Source organism: Aythya ferina, assembly GCF_964211825.1.
Source record: "Aythya ferina genome assembly, chromosome: 6".
In the NCBI taxonomy this organism is placed as follows: domain Eukaryota; kingdom Metazoa; phylum Chordata; class Aves; order Anseriformes; family Anatidae; genus Aythya; species Aythya ferina.
Window position 1 is genome coordinate 24,961,212 of NC_140303.1, and position 15,043 is coordinate 24,976,254.

The following is a 15,043-nucleotide window of genomic DNA, read 5'->3' on the forward strand; positions in this document are numbered from 1 at the left end:
CATCATTAGGTTTTACATATAACACCACTGTCCAAGATTCTCAAGATAGTGTTATCTTCTGTTTAGCAGATATGGGAATAGGGATATGTAAAAAATGTGTCCAAGATCACAATGTAAGTTAGCAAAACGGCCAGGGAAACTGTCAAAAAAAAAAAAAAAAAAAAAGTCTTGTATCCCAGCTTATGTTTGTTTTTGAATGCTGAAAAAAAGAATCAGATGCATAATTTATAGAGAAAAATTAAATCTTGTTTCTTTTCCAAACAAAACTTGGACTTTCAGGATAATAGTCGTATCAGTCATCTTACTATTATAATAAAAGCAACTTGCTACATTATCTTGAAATTAAAAAAATAATATTTATATTTGGTCATTTTGCCAACAGTAAATGAAGTCAATATATTTTATGGAAAAGGGAACATATTATCAGTCTTTCTTAAGGATCCATTGATAAATTGAATGTTTTTACAGCTTCCCACGTTGACCGTGGCGATGACCTCTTAATACTTGAATTTTAGTTCATGTTACAAATCCTTATTTTACAGAATTAGATTTTACTTCGCCATTTTTATCTCTTGAGATGATGAAGCAACCTTGGCCCACACACTGACATTAGGGTGGAGTTGTGTGGTTATTTTGCACTGGAGCCACCCGGTATTTGGGTAGTGGTTACCATAGCTCCTGATCCTCTTTCTGAAGACATTGTGTGCAGTCTTAGATGTCATCAATATGCATCAGCATCCTAGAAGAGACACGTTCGGTACTTTTCTGTAATTAGTCCTTTTCCTCTTGGATAGCCGAAGATGCTCATTTATTTTTAATTTAATTTAATTTTTTTCTGTTCAATATGTAATTCTACTTGGATTGGCATTCATTTTGCAAGTTAGCAGCTGGCAAAAACTACAGCCATGCAGTTATTAAATGAATTCTGAAGTGAATTTAAGCACCTGGAAGGTGGTTGCTTTTCCTCCTGTGAAGTATTTTTCTCTTTAACGTCTTGCTTGGGTGGAAAGGAAGTCCTGTCTCAAATTCTCCGTTTCTGCTGAGGAACCAAGTGAGATATCCAGAATTTTTAGGCTTGGAACATCTTTCAAAAATCTGGGTAATCTATTAAGAGCCTTAGACTTCACTGCCAACATAGCCCCTTAGCAACTCTGTTGATGTTTCAGTAAGACAGAGATGACTGCACTCTCTCATTGTTCACAGAAGCTCAGTAATTCACTTTTTTAGACTATGGAAAGTTTCATATGCATTTTTTTTTCCCATTCCTAAAAATCTGCCTAAACTTCTAGGACATAGAGGACAAGATATTGTTGAAAGCAAACCTGGTAACAGTCTGATACCTCACTGAACAACATTTCTGCTTGAGATGCTTAAAATGTTTTAAAAACTTCTTGAAGTAAATGATCTTTTACATGCATATCATTGAAAAGAGATGCACATATATTCTGTGGTGTTTGGAATAGATTATATTATTGACAAATTATATACATGCCTTTTCAAATTATTATTATTATTGAATTAATACCACCAATTTATTCATAGGGAAAAAAATAAAAGGTTGAGGGTTTAAAAATTAATAAATGTATTTGTGGAGTTCATTAATTTAATTTTTTGTTTGTTTTAGCTTAAAATAACATTTTTGGTTTAGATTTGAACATTTCTTTGCAATATTTTCAGAAAAAGTGTAGAATATTGAACTATCAGATAACAGTAAGAAAGCAAAACTAGTTGTTCACAGTTGATTTTTAAGCTAATGTAATACAAAATAAAAGAAGAATAGAATCTTGGACACAGAGGTCAATGAAGAAACTGCTGTTTACTCCAGATCTCTGAAGTGTTTTCTTGAGCTTTTTCAAAATGCCTTAGATTTTACTGGGAGTAATTTTAGCTCCTTTTCCCCATAGGCTGGATCTTGTCCTATGAGAGTGCCCCCCTTGGTGCTGAACTAGTTACAGAAGGGCTAGGAAGGCTGCTCTGTGCGCAGCAGAGGTGGGCTGGCTGCCTAGCAGTCAGCCGTTGTCAGTGGATGTATGGAAAAGGATCACTGGCTTTGCTTTCTGTCTTTGGTTGTTGTCAAACAAGATGGAAAAACACCTGTGGGCTGAGGAAATAATGGTTGAAAAACGTCATTGTCACCACAAATGCCAGAAAGATCCCATCTGCACAGATTTTCCCTCTGATCGTCATGGATCTGTATCATACGCTGTACTGAGAAGTTATTTTCAGTGATGGTTATTGCAGAGAAATCCTATTTTCAATATAATCAACTCAGAATGCGAAGTAGAAAATTCTGCAGAGTTCTCGTGTACGTGGGTCTGGCCACACAGTCCTTTGCTTTCTTTTAGTCAGTACGTTCGCTTTAGTTACTGCTCACTACAGCTAGCAGTGCTAATTTTGGCCATGTTTATATTTTGAGTAATTATTTTTGGTAAATCAGTAGAGAAACTTCTTATCAAATCATAGAAGTGTGGGGCTCGCTTTCCTGTTGTATCACAGCTGTGCAGTATTTGCCAGCACACCTAACAACTCTTCACCATTTCGGTGGAAAAGGGCTCTTGTGGCGAGAGCGCGATTTTGTCAGTATATGGCTCTGCAAATCTACTCTCCACCTTCATCTGTGCGGTTCTTTTTTAACGCTTTGTCAGGTGAAGCTTTCTCCTTTTTTCCAAGATTAAAAGACCACATTATAATGTTGTTGTGAAGGCTTACCTGGGAGCAGAGCCGTTTCCAGGCAGCATTACCGGCTTTTGTGCGGGAAATGGAGCCACCAGGTCTCTGAATAGTGCATTCAAACTCAAGCCTGATACTCCTGTTAGACATTGGGAAAACAAATTTCTTCATATCAGTCATGCCAGGGGCAATAAGATAGGTGTTGTGTTCACTGCAGGAATGTCACAGAATGTCACAATAGGCCTGGTTGTGAGGGGATGCTGCCTGAGTCACTCCTGTCTATGACAGGAGCTCACCATTAGGTATGTGAGGGCAGGCAAAGCAAGAGGTGCAATAGATATATCTTTTCTGTGGGAGGCTAGGCAGGAGAAATCAGCTAAATAGAAGGACAAAAGCAGAGGAAAGGAGGAATCGGAGTAAACAGCCTGCAGGGGAAGCCTGCAGGAAGCTGCCTGACCTCAGCAGTGGCCATGGGATGTGGAGTGGTTTCAGCAGCCGCTTGCTCTGCTTCCCTCCCTCCGGCTGACTTTGCGGCGCAGTTTCTTTTCCCAAACCATGAGGTCTGTTGTACTGAGTGAGCCCCTGTCATGCTGTGCTGGTTTTACAGGGTTGCTGGAGCAGTGGTGGCCTCTGCCATGCCTGATAGTACTCCCTTGCCCCGGGGCAGCTCTCAGTACTTGCTTGATGCGCCTCCTTCAGCTGTTTTTGTCTTAGTTTTTTGATTATGAACACATTGTTTAGGCTTTGCTTGTACATTCCTATTCACTGGCTGTGAGACGGTCATTTCTTGTAGTTCATTTCATATTTGCATCTCAAAAAATGTAAGATAAAATTCATCTAATTTATTTCAGTCAAATCATTGAGACTGCTTATATGAATAGAGACTTAAGAGTTTGGGTCTTGGGACATTCAGACAGGAGTCTAACATGCTTTGACACGTTTTCTAGGTGCTTTCCAGGCTTCCACTAAGTGCTGTGCTTCACTACGTATGACCTTTTTGCCCAAGCCGCATGGTTCCAAAGCCCTGAGCTTACCACTTTCTTGCTTATGATTTACTTACTGGCTTGCAGCATGGCATCTCTATAGTGTTGCGTTTCTTCAGAGAGCTCCCTTTGTACCATTTACATGATTAAATCAGAATAATGCAGCAGAGCCTTCCTCTGTCTGACAATCCCCAGTCCCAGGGTGAGATTTCAATCTCTGAGGCTGAGCCCAGGTCTTGCCTGTTCAGTTCCATGTAAATCATTGAGCCAGCCCACCCTTTGGGCTGCTCCCTTCCAGGCTGTTTGCTTGTGCTATGTTGCTTTTATTGAGCTGTTTTTTGTCTATATACTATTTTTGAAATCTGTTTTTTGCTCTGGACAGTTTCACTTAGTCCTTCCCCCTTAAATTATTCCTGGGTGGTTATGAAGTGGATATTTAATGGGATTACAGTTAGGAAAGCAGCTGTTTTAAGGTAACAAAGTTAGTGATATAATTACCACGACAGACCATTGTTCTGTGCCAGGACAGTCAGAACATAAAATAAGAACCTTGTAGTGGTTGCCTTTGCTTTGTGTGCACTGGGAAATCATATACCTTGCTGAGAGACTATTTTAAGGACTCTTTCCTAAATATTCAGCATAATGAACCCAGGCATAAGTAAAACAAATGGCAAGCTAACGGCCATTTGAAACATTATAGTCAGGTGTGCTATGTTTTCACAGCATGGGAACTTATTTTTTTTAATAGTTGCATACTGTAATGTTTCCCTGTTTCGGGACAGGAGCACCCAAATGTTGTTTCAGTTCCCTGTTCTTAATAAAATGCTATTTTTTTTTTTTATTAAGTTGTGTGACAGCCATTAGCATGTTAACATTTCCACATTCTTTGCTTCTCATGTAACTGTGACCTCTCCTGTGCTGCCATTTCCCATCTCATTCAAATATGCTCGGTGCTGAGAAGTTGTGAACTGGAGCTCAAGCATCTACTGTAGCAGGGAGCTGTCATCGCTGCAGTCAGTTCAGAGCAAGAAATCTGCTAATTTTACTTAGCATATCTCATTAGAAATCAGATATGGCTGTGCTTTAGGAAATAGTTCAACTATCTTTTGCATTTAACTCCTTTGGGAGAGTGGTCTGGACAGGTCGCTGCTGCACAGTTCACAGTCTGAGATGTCTGTAGCACAAGCATGACCCCTTCAGATACATGGTGCAGGTCAGGGGAGGCTGAATTGAACATTTCAAACCCAAGTTCTCCATTTTTTTTCTTTAAAGTATTTTATCTTAGTTCCTTTCTCTCCTCTTTTCTTGCATTTTTCTTTCATGATTTGTCTGTCAGGTGCAGTGAAATATTGTGTTCATAATTATGTGGAATATCATTTCATGTCATGTAATTGTGTGATACATCTGTCCCTGAAACTATTCCCTTTGGGATCAATGTTAGTACTGATTATATTGGAAGAGAAGCCTATCTATTATTCTTACTTTTTTTTCAGTGGAAAGAAGTTCTTTATGGATGAGTTTAACCCTTTAGAGGCTTATGTGTGTGTTGATTTTTTAAATGGTATTACTGCAAATATCACTGAATAAATAATGCCCATTTTACAGAATAGCATTTAGTTCTAGGAGGGTGAATCCTTTAGCTACTCAACGGCATGTGATTTTAATGTTCAGCTCCATGCTGTGCGGTAAAAGCATCATTTTCTTTGTTCCTTCTTCAAGGACTGTGGCATGGTTTGGGTTTTGCTCAGTATGTGCAACCTGCAGCAGAATTCCTTTAATTGTACTTTTTTTTCATCCAGTTTTGCTCAAGCAGCAAGCATATCAGGAAAGATGGTGAAGGTGTGTTGATTACACTAGTGCTGCGCTGCCCACGCAGGCAGGCTTTTTATTTATTTATTTTTAAATGTTTGCGGGATGCAGAACAGCACCAAAATCCCTCCTGTAGCCCCTGCTTCAGAGCCGGGCCCTTTGGGTGCGCCCAGCTCCTCAGTAGGGCAGGCTGGCAGAAGAGCAGCTGGGTGCCAGCACAGCGTGTTGAACTGGCTCTGCTGCCCCTTGTGATGCTGCAGCCTGCCACGTAGGTACGGATGCCTCATCGATGAGCTTTTAATAGGTTGGTGTCAAAAGAAAGTATCCTGTTCCTACATCAGAGATGAAATAGCATTTGGTTTTGTGTGTCCTTTAGCCAGTTGCTCCTGATATGGAGACTGCAGGACCTGGTATTGTTAGGGCTTGGCTTCCGCAGTCCATGGTGAGGCATCTGCATGCTGTGCCATGGGAATTGGGAATGGCCTGCAGAGGTAATGTTTGGTTTGAACAGTAATTTCCTTTATTTTTCAGCAACTGCTTTCAGCAGTCATATTACAAAGTGACTGACATGGCAAGATGCAAAGGATCTCCATCTTCCCATTAATATTTCCACTTTAATTAGAAATAAAATTCAGACAGCTTTATAGTCATGATCAAATGAAACCCACACCGAAATTCTCTCTGAGGAGTTCAGGATGTTTTGTTTTATTCTTCTTTGAACAATAATGCCTTTTTGTAGAATATAATTATATATTTATGTTATTTTTGGGGTGGGGAAATTGTAATTGGGGGGGGAAAAAATGTTGTCTTAGAGTCCTGCCCTCTGGATGCAGAAAATCTCTTGAGATACCTTGAATTTAAAACAAATATGATGGTTTTAATTTCCTCTTTCCATTTTGCAATCAGACTTCAAATTTAAGCAAGAAGTAAAGTTTTTCTAACAGAGCATTTCATTTAGTGGCAATAGCCTAGCAGCAATCAGCCACTCTCCTCTGCACAGCCTCTTAAAACCAAGAACTGCCTCCAAGTGCACCGAGCCTTTTGGGCTTCAGCTGCAGATGCTGGGACCCAGCGATTGCCCAAGCTCCATCTCCCCCAGGGGATGAGAGTTTTGTTGCAGCGTGGGGCCGGAGAAGAGGTGATCCCATGGAATTTCCTTTAGGAAGTGGGGGCGAGGAGAGGGGAAGGAATGCTTCAGCCGCAGCTGCTTGTACAAGGAGCACTAGGAAAACAGATCTGCAAAAGTTACCACCGTGGAAGATCTCTAGCTGGGAAACAAAAAGCTGATTTGGTAGCATAGGGCCTGTAAAATGTGTAAGCATTTGCAAGTCTGCAGGTATTTGTTCTACAGAGATGCAACCCTTGTTCCCTATCGCAGAGCCGCAGGAAAAAAAAAAAGCTCTGTGGCAGCTGCTGGAATGCCTTTGATCAGGGTCCCAGTCCCAGTTTCCCCCCCGGTGGCAGGGGCCCATCTCAGATGGGAGGTGATAGCACCACAGTTGTTCATCAGAATAACCAGTAATTCAAGAACATTTTGAAGGGGGTTGTTTAATTTCAGGGGACTACTGGAAGTGTTAACAAGCCCTAATATGTTCTATAGTGAGAGCCACAATGCGGATGCCAAATGCTGTCCCTCTTAAAGACAGTTTAGGCAGGATTCTCGCTCAGAAACCACTTAAGAACTGAGTCGGCTTAGAGCCTAGGTTGATTTTTACCCCAGCATACTGACATTAAACTTTCTTTTTCCCCCGAATACCATTTGGAGTCGAAAGCAGGGTCTGTATTTGCAAACAGATTCTTGTATCTGATGTCTCATATCTAATGCAGTTTCACATAACTCTTAGAAATCTTGTGAAGTCTGGCTGTTTGCTAAAGGTTAGTTCTGCTTAGCTCTGAATTATGTAATGTTAACTCCTTGAAAGGAAAAAATGAGCCATCTGATGTTGACACATTATAAGACCAGCCATTTCATTCAGTAACCTTTCAACCTTTTTTTCCCACGTTGCTGCCAAGCTGCATATAGGGTTGAAAAAGTAACACCCCCAGATTGTATGAAACCCAGATAATAAACATCTGTGCTCTACCTGCAGAGTGAAAGCAGTAGCAATTGTAGATTAACAAGTAAATTCAGATCTGTTACTTCCATTGAAACTTGCAACTGAGGAAATTGGGAGAAAAAATAGTGTTTATCCTTAAACAAATGAAGAGGAAAAAAACCATCCAAAAATGTTAGACCTAGGTCCTCAATTGTTTTCCCACAAGTTCTAAAATTCTATCATGTTTTCACATTCAAAAAATGTCAGCTGCCTTAGTTGACTTTGAACAGTGCCTTACTATAGACTCAAACCAACCCTGTAGAAAATCAGATTTCTAAAGGGCTGCTGGGAGAAGAATTAACATTTAAATACCTAATCTTTGCAGAGAGATGTGCAGTATCTGGGAAAAAAAGTCAAATTTTAATTTGGATGTAGATAATATTATGATACATGGAAAAGTAAGAAAAAGCACCAATGAAAACACAAAAAAAGAAGACTTTGATTTGGGGTCTGTTTTGACACTGTTACTAGTACAAATATTCCACTTGAAATAACCTGTGTGGGTTGAGTTAATCATTAACGGAATCAATTTCGGTAGAAGAAGTATGTTTAAATTTGTACTTCTATCCTACACCTTCCATTTCAATTTCTTCTCTTACTCACTTTAGTATTTTATTTTCCCAAAAGAGGAAAATCTTGGAGTCTGTTGCTTTGTTGCCGCAAGAAAAATCCCCTACGATAAAAAATTGTGCATTATTTCACTTAATGATTTGGGTATTAACTTAAAAAGTACATCGCATTAATTGATAATTGGTAATTTCTACCATCATAATTGATCTAATTAGCCCCAAATATGTATTTTTTTTTGTTGTTTTCTCTGTGTTCTGTACAGCTGTATAATTGTGCATACTATCTTTGAAAGACAGAGCCGTGGATCAGGGTTTTGCCTAGGAGAACATTGTTCACTCAGACCTTACACATTGTCAGTATTTCAAGTCCCAGAGTAGCTTTTTGTTTTACATACAGTCACTACCAAGCTTTCAGAAGTCTCTCAAAATAGCACCAATTATTCTGGAGCGTTAATAAGGATTTTTTCTTTCATGTATGAGTGATTGCAGTAGTGAAATAAATGTTATGGTATCAGAAGATACAAAATCGTGATAAAAATAACTCAATAAATAATTCAATAATACAAATACTGGAGCAGTCTGAAATCTTTTATTTGCAAACCCTAAATGTCAGAAATAAAAATTATCTAAACCCCAGAAAAAGAGCCAAGCTACTTGCTTCTGATTTTGAGGACACTCCTGATAGACTGAAGAGCTGAAGACCTTTTGGAGTCTGGAAACCAGCAGAATCTTGCAGTTCAGTACTTAGTTTTATGTATTTATTATTTGTTTATATAGCTCATATGTGAAATCACCAAGGAACTGGTGTTTCTTGCTTCTTTGATTTTGTGTTAACAAACCCCATGTAAAACAGAAAAGCTTACTTATGCCCACAAGACAATGGCAAGCTTAATTTCTGTTTGTTTGCAGTGTGCTCACAAAGAGTAATCCTAGAAAGCACCAAGCACCTGCAGGAGCCCACAGCTCCTAATGCCAGTATTAGGATTTAAAACCACTTAGCACTCCATAACCTGGACTTAGAATTTGTTTGATAGGAAAGGCTGAGATTTTCAGCTATGCAATTGCTGTGTGCCAGATAAACTCTGCAGTCTCTGGTACTTTTTTTTTCTTTCTTTCTTTTTTTTTTTTTTTCTTTCCCCCCCCCCCCCCCCCTCTTCTTTTTGACCCATAGCTGTACAGAACCCCAGGGCAGAAACCTCCCCTGTATTAAGTGGGAATAACTTGGCGGAGCTCTGGAGAAGCTGCTTGGCAGAGAGGAGAGAGAGAGAGTCTTTCCCTGCAGGGCCTGCAGGTATCAGCCTGGCAGGGTATGCGGTGGAGCTAATGTAGCATCCAGGGTTTCCTTCCCCACATGGTTGTATGCAGTTCTGTGACCTGAAAAGGAGCGTTCGTAAATCGCCTTCATTTCTGTTTCTCAGATAACCTGTATTCAACACCCCACATTTGTTGTATGCTTTTACTGTGTTGCAGAGTGGTGGCAGGCTTTGTCTGAACTTTTATTGTTAAGGCTGTTTTTTTGTTACTGAAAATTTATTTGCTATATTTTGCAGATGTCAAATACTATGAGGGAAAGTGTTGCTCTGTGTTCATTTTTCCTCAGTGACAGTGGCAGCTTACAGGGCTTTCATGTTGCAACAGGGAGGTACATAGTACTAGTGAAAGGCCATTAGCCAGGCCTGCCACTGAAAACAATCCATCATCATACCGTGGCCGCAGCAGGAATGTACTCTTTACTATGTAAATTAAGATCAATTCTTTTTGAACATCTTCCAAATATTCAGCTATGACATTATAAAAATACACAGTCATCTGTCCCAGTCTTCTGTTTCTTCCCAAGTGAATTGCATGTTACTTTGTTCCATGAGAAATTATAAAGGTTTTTCCACCCGTTCCATTAATTGCTTATTCAGTTACATATTTCTTAATTCTCTTTGAAGTCTAGGAGACTTGCTCTGAATTATACAGTCTTGCAAATATTAAATATTTTGAAAAGAGTTTTTGTCCCAGGATGAATGGGTAGCTCTTTCTATCAGTGATGAAATGTTTCCTGTCTAACACTTGAATTGAGATTGTGGTAGTAGTCTAAAGAGCACAAACTCACCATTTTGTAAAACTGAGTTATGTAGAGTTGATAAGGTGAAAAAATTAGGTAGGTGTCAGTAGATTACAGGCCCGAATTTTTAAGATGTTCTTGGGTAGATAGCCAGAGGAAAAAAAAGCTTAAGAGTCTTATTTCTTTTTGAGATAAGGGAAAGACAACGTCTGTATTCTCGGGGCAGAGCCCTCCACCTCACCTTGCTTGGATCCAAACCCCCCTCACCTACTAGAGGGGATTAGGGACTGGGACTCCTCCATGGTTGTGTTTGTAGCTGAAACATAAGCAAGATGTTACTTTCAAAGAGAACTGTTTGCTGACCAAGCATCCTAGTGATTTTTGTATGGGGGATGTATGTTTTGAAAACTATGCGAGTTTCTCTCTTTTTTTTTTTTTTTAATTCCATGAGATATTTATGTTAGAAATAGAGTATGTCCAAATACACTTTACTGAACTGAGATGCTTAATTCCTTATAACTGGTCTGCAATGTCATCAAAATATACTCATAAAAACACTTCTGAAAAAAGTATCCACTGCTGTTTACGTCAGATCTCCCCACAGTGATCTTGTTAATTTTTCTTTTTCCACAAAAAAGGAGAGATTAATTTCTTTTTCTCTAGGAGAAAAATAATGAGTTCCTGTGACAGAAGACATTTTAATGCCCTTAGGGTATATTTCTCTCTTCTTTTTGTATTAGTTAGTGTGCCTTTTTTGTCTTTCCCTTACATGAAGGGTAGGAGGCATCTCTGAGTACAGAAGAAAGAGCAAATCGTTGTAATTTTACACTGCAGTCAGGAAGGAGTGCTTCTGGGGGCACTGTTTTCTTCTGTTTGTTAGTGTCCTGTCCAAACTTCCATTTTGTGCAATGGGACAGAATTTGCAGGAATTTTAACTGCTCCTCAGGGGTTTCAATGGATTTGTATTTGGGCCTGGGTCACTGGTGTTCTGCCTTCTTCAGGATTTTGTAGTTGTCTTCTCATCCTGGTGCCAAAGAGATTTGACGGCTCAAATGTTCAGCTTCTGCAACGACAGGGGAAATGTTGAGGCTATTTCTCTCAAATTGCTTTCCTGTCGTGGAGGTTGGTGTTTGGCCATGACAGCTCTCCTCTGCTTTTTTGGCAGACAGTTCCTTGACATTCTTGTTGAGATCATCCCCACTAGGGCTTTCAGAAGAACATCTGACCGAGGCTCAAATTCTTCATCTTCTGCTGCTCAGACCGTGTAGTATGTTATAGGAAAGGGCTCTGTCCTCTCCTCTTACTACTAAATTTGCTTTTAGATACCTTTTGTTGTCTCAAAGATCCATGAATTTGTGGTTTCTTCCTTTCACCCTGATTTGGTTTCATGTTGAGGGTGTGGATTCTATTAATCCCGAGGATAATTTAAGAGAAACAAAGTGTCATTAAATTACTGCAGTCTGAGTCATACTTGGTCTGTGAGTTCAGTTCCCTGGCCTTCCCACACAGCGTTTCCGATGTGCAACGAGCTGAGGCTGTGCAGGAAAGACTGTCGACTGACCTAGATACTGTTTAACTCCTTACTAATGAGTGGATTTCTGACTTTGGGTACAGCCTTTTCCTCTTTGGATTCTCAGCCCTTTTCTGGGAAATAGCTGCATCCACGACATTGGCCTGCTTTTGAGTGGTTTTCGCCAAAAATACTCCCAAGATTTCAATTTCAGTTGATTTAAACATCTTAAGTTGCTTGGAAAAGTAGTAAATGAACTATTCCGGAACCTGAAGCATAGGCATTGAGATTCATCTTCAAGTATAGAAGCTCTGGGTTCTTTCACATAGCACTTAATTACTTTCAGGGAAAAAAAAAAAAAAAACAAACAAACATTTTGCTGTCCTACAAGGAAGGAATAGTGAACTCAAGCTCTCAGAAGACAAATTTTCTTTCAAATTTTCTTTCAAAAGAAAAATGGTCTGTATAGGTCCATAAAGCCCAGAAATACTGTGACCGTATTGTATGAACTACCATCTTGTCATATGTTGTTGAATCTGTTCGAGAAAGTTTTGATGTGTGTGATACAGAACTTCGCTGACTTTAGACTTGTCTGTAGTGCATTGGCTGGTTGATTTTTTTCTTGGTGCTATACCAGAACGTGTTTTTTGTATGGTCCCTTCTGTGATGCTTCCCAGTGCATACCAGCCAAAGGGCAGTCTGGGACACTTGACTTACCCTTCCATGGGGGTATTTGACATAGTCATTATATTAAAAAAAATAAAATAATAACTGGAGAGGAGAATCTGGGGGATCACGCTAGTTTCAGCTAGCTCAGGTATATTCTACATGACAGTCTGGTAGTGCAGAGTGTGCTGTGTCTGTATGTCTGTCTGCACCTCACGAGTAAGAATAGGCTGAATGTGCGGTGGTTTCAGAAAACTTCAGTTATACTTGCCTAGCAGCTACAGTGATGGGATCAGAACAGGTTAATGGTGTTTTTAAAGAAAATGGTATGTTTTAGCTACCGAAAGCAAATTTCCAGATAAGTATCTATTACATTCTCTTTGCAAAACTGCAGAAATCAAGCTCTGCCTCCTGCTTGCTTCAATCAATATTCAAAAGGCTGTCTATCTGAAGCAGTGTGAAACTGAAGAAGTGTCGCTGAATGTGACCTGACACATCAGCCGCAAAGGTTGCACATTAGATTTTGTGTTACAGCTTGTGATTGCTCATGTATCTGAAATTTGGCAACAGATGGATAGTATTTTTTAATGCATAACACTCCTCTGTCCCTATCTCAGCACTTAATACTACTGCAGACATCTTTTCAACAGAGCCATGCGGCTATAATCAATAATATGTGAGCTGATGTTTCCGCTCAATAACATACAGCCACTTAAATGCCCTTCTGAAGTATTTTGACCCCTGGGGAGAACTACTTTAGTCCAACCATTTTCCCTATTGAAATGGAGATGTTTGCTATTCAGCACAGCTGGGACTTGAGAGTAGAGAAGCAAATTCAAATAGGGATCAAACCTACAAGCCATGCTATTAAGGGGGCAAGGCCTCTGGAAGGTCTAGCAGTGATTTTGGATAATTTGTCCATTTAGTACCATCTTAGTATGATTGACATTAAGTTACCAGAAATAAAAGGAGATCAGACTCTAATATTAATTTTACAGTTGCTTCATAATTAGGTGTTAATTCCAGTACAGAATAGCTATTGAAAGCAGGATGTTATTATGAGTATTTCATAAAAGAAGCATTTTTGAAACACAGTTCAGAGAGACTAGAAGTTACCTGAACGTATTGAAGTATTTGGGTTTTTTCCTCTTCTGGCCTCTAAAAGGAGAGGGGCAGTCAGCACTTTACAAGATTGGGTGTTAAATTAGCACAAGATGCAGGCAAAAGCAAATAGGTATCTTTACAAAGGATGTATTTTAACCTAGCAGCTTGGTTTGTCTTGTTGGTTTTATGTTGTCTTAGTATTACAAAAACAGAAGGTAATTAAAAACAGTTTCCAATGAGAGGCATTATTCCAATGACCAAGCATCATCCATGCAAAATAAATGCAGCAACAATCATTGAGAGTTGTGTTTGTATAGTATGTACTAACATAGGTGTATATATATAATGTACATAATGTGTGAGACAGTTTTTGTAGTTCAGAGCTAACAAGTGGGTCATTGTTTAGGAAAGGGGATGTGGCCAGAAATGCCCTTGTATTTTGCCAATCCCCAGTCCCATGGCTTCGAAGCTTTTTTCAACATATTCCTTGGGGCATTGCGTATTTAAACTGAGGGTATAAGTGGAGGTTAGTGACCTCCTCTAGAAGTGATATTAATAGGCAAGAATAAATTAGAGTTATCTTTCATAGATAATATAGGATTGTAAGGTTAATAGGTGCGTGCCTGTCTATCCAGATAGGAGTTAGCCTAACACTACTCTGGATTGTAGCCAGAAAAACACCTTTTGATTGAGGCTGTTCTGATTAAAACAAGGGAAAAAATGTATTGGGCAGTGATGATAAAAATTAATTTTCCCCTTGCCTTGTACCTCATTCCCTCCCACAAGAAAAAGAAAGAAACTTAGGAAAAGCCAAAAAAAAAGGACAGTGCATCACATGCTGAGAATGAGAGTTGGGCTTGCTTGCATGGAGGATGAGGAGGAATTTAAAAAAAAAAAAAGCCTTTAGGTATACAATCTGGAGACTAATTTATGCTCCCAAGCTGATCTTGTACTTCTTAGCACAGGCAGGAGAAAGGAGTTATAAATTATGAATAACAAGAACTGCTCTCTTATGTCTTGGTAGTTTTATTCTTTCAAGCTGTTAGTGTAGGCTCTGCAAAATTGGTGAGGCTGGAATTTGCCAAGATTTATGCCTGGGTGTAGAAATACTGCCTTACTTTCAGATTAAAGCGGCTAGCAGTGGTAAATCAATACATGCAAGTCTGCAGAGCTGCCACAAGCTTGGCTTATAAATACGTATTAGCATTTATCTGTGGTTTAATTTCTCATCTTCCCAAACCATTGTCTTGATTGGTGATCATTTCTCAGTATGGAAAAAAGGGGATAAAAGAAATTGCCAGACAGTAGAAATAATATTCCAGAAATGTAATTTAAACCTGTTCAGAACTTTATTATTTTGCTTGCCAATGAATTATGATTTTCAAAAAAAACCCTGCATCTTTCATGACTGTGTGAAACTCTATGCTTTCTCATATTTTTTATATTCTTACTGTGAGCAGCATGAACTATGGTAATTTATCTTCAAATAATATTGCTTTGGCTTTTGATGGAGGTTGGTTTAAAATGCATTTTTTTTCAGTATTTCAGTCTTAACCCAGACATACTTGGTGTCCATTCTGTAG

At 39.2% G+C, this 15,043-nt stretch overlaps 1 protein-coding gene across 5 annotated transcripts in view; it reads left to right on the forward strand.

Moving 5' to 3' along the window:
- The window catches only part of RBMS1 (RNA binding motif single stranded interacting protein 1), a 146,918-nt gene that overhangs the window by 83,102 nt on the left and 48,773 nt on the right, over nucleotides 1–15,043 (forward strand). The window lies entirely within an intron of this gene.